This window comes from Lipotes vexillifer, unplaced genomic scaffold, assembly GCF_000442215.2.
Source record: "Lipotes vexillifer unplaced genomic scaffold, Lipotes_vexillifer_v1.1 scaffold242, whole genome shotgun sequence".
NCBI lineage: Eukaryota > Metazoa > Chordata > Mammalia > Artiodactyla > Lipotidae > Lipotes > Lipotes vexillifer.
In genome coordinates this window covers 1,117,982-1,120,439 of record NW_006771376.1, presented here as the reverse complement: position 1 = coordinate 1,120,439, position 2,458 = coordinate 1,117,982, and the positions used below count along the sequence as shown (strand labels likewise).

The 2,458-nt window shown below is 41.6% G+C and overlaps 1 pseudogene; it reads left to right on the top strand.

Annotated features, from left to right (window-relative positions):
* Positions 1-688: 688 nt before the first annotated feature.
* Positions 689-1,222, top strand: LOC103080622 (60S ribosomal protein L12 pseudogene; annotated as a pseudogene).
* The last annotated feature ends 1,236 nt before the right edge of the window (positions 1,223-2,458 follow it).

Sequence of the window (2,458 nt, the reverse complement as noted above, 5' to 3'; positions counted from 1 at the left end):
CATATGATCCGGCAATCCCACTTCTGGGCATATAACCAGAGAAAACCATAATTCGAAAAGATACGTGCACCCCAATGTTCATTGCAGCACTATTTACAATAGCCAGGACGTGGAAGCAACCTAAATGTCCATCAACAGAGGAATGGATAAAGAAGATGTGGTACATATATACAATGGAATATTACTCAGCCATACAAAAGAACAAAATAATGCCATTTGCAGCAATATGCATGGACCTAGAGATTGTCACATGGAGTGAAGTAAGTCAGACAGAGAAAGACAGATATCATATGATATCACTTATATGTAGAATCTAAAAAAAGGGTACAAATGAACTTACCTACAAAACAGAAATAGAGTTACATATGTAGAAAACAAACTTATGGTTACCCAGGGTAAGGGTGGGGGGAGAGATAAATTGGGAGATTGGGATTGACATATACACACTGCTATATATAAAATAGATAACTAACAAGGACCTACTATATAGCACAAGGGAACCCTACTCAATACTCTAATAGCCGATATGGGAAAAGAATCTAAAAAAGAGTGGATACATGTATATGTATAATTGAATCACTTTGCTGTACACCTGAAACTAACACAACATTGTAAATCAACTATACTTCAAGAAAAATTAAAATTAAAAAAAAAATGACTTCCAGCTTTTGACTCAGAGGTGGTCAAGTGCAACTTTCTTCAGTCGTCCCAAATCCGGGTTCATCGACACTAGCTGCCTCCACCATGTTGCCTAAGTTTGACCCCAACAAGATCAAAGTCGTGTACCTGAGGTGCACCAGTGCGGAAGTCGGTGCCACATCTGCCCTGGCCCCCAAGCTTGGCCCCCTGGGTCTGTCTCCAAAAAAGGTTGGTGATGACATCGCCAAGGCAACTGGTGATTGGAAGGGTCTGAGGATTACTGTGAAACTGACCATTCAGAGCAGACAAGCCCAGGTTGAGGATTGATTATCAAGGCCCCAAGGAACCACCAAGAGACAGAAGGAAGCAGAAAAACATTAAGCACAGTGGAAACATCACTTTTGATGAGATTGTCAACATTGCCTGACAGATGCGGTATCGATCTTTAGCTAGAGAACTCTCTGGAACCACTAAAGAGATCCTGGGGGCCACCCAGTCTGTGGGGAGCAATGTTGATAGCCGCCACCCTCACGACATCATAGATGACACCAACAGTGGTGCAGTGGAATGCCCAACTAGTTAAGAACTGCAAAGAAAAATAAAGGGTTATTTGACAACCAAAAAAAAGAAAATTCTACTCTTGCCTGAAGAACCTTACTCATGTCCTCAGGTATTTAAACGGGAAAAGGAAAGACCATTCAATATCAGTCTTGGGCTGAATCACCCACAGACAACCAAACCCTGCTACAATAGGTCTGCTCTTGAAATCCACCTAATCAATGACTAACCCCACTTCATTTTGAGCCAGTCATAGCCAATCATTCATATTTAACCTAAACCCCACATTTCCCCCAAGCCCTATATAAACCCTATCTTTTACTTTGTTCACAGAGGTTATCTGTCTCCTTACAGTTCTCCCTTGCCTGGAAACAAATAATTTCTTAAATAGATAATTTTGTGTGTTTGTTTTTCTTTCTAGATTTGAAAGAATTGTGATTCCTTTAATACAATCAAACCTAAAATGCAACGAATTAACAAAATAGAAGTTTAGATTCTGCTCACCTAGCAGTCTTGAACAGGTGTTCAGCTTGGTGGGGCAGCTCTCATCCTCCCTGTCATTCATGGACCAAGATTCCTTCTATATGTCATCTTTCATGGCTCTGTCACCACTTGCATCCAGCTGGGAGGAGAGGAAAGAAAGAGTTTCGTTGTGTGTGGGTAAGGGGGGAGGTGTTTACTAGGCCAGTCCTGGAAGTGGCACCCATCGATTACCCCTTAATCCATCTTACATCCCATTAGAGAGAATTTAGTCTAGAGGTTATATCAAATTGTAAAGGACAGAATGCATGTAAGTAGGGAGCTAGAGGTCTCCATTACAGGGTGTAAATCAGAAAGCATCTTAATTTTTGTCTTCCACTGGCCCTTTAGTTTATTCTCTGTGGCTGGTTTTCCCTTGCCCCCTTTCACCTTGGTCAAATCCATCAACTTTGCTAATTACTCTTATGTATTACAATTCCTCCTGAAATGCTAGTCTCCCAAACAACATCAGTTAAGTAACAGAAATGCCCAGCCCCCTCTAAAAGTCATCACTCAAACTGACTTAAGACTGAGGCTTCTTCCTCTCTCCCAGCGTGGGCCTCTAGGATGTGAGTCACCTCCTATGGAGAAGGCGGGTGTGATCAGTTTCATTCTTTCTTCATTCAATGCTTCCACTTTCCTCATCTTGTTGCTACTGTCTCTAATCCTTCCAAACTGGGTGGCTGCTAGTTCATCTGGTGTCTTTGGATAGATTATAAAAAGTTTCTCCCTTCTGGGTGAA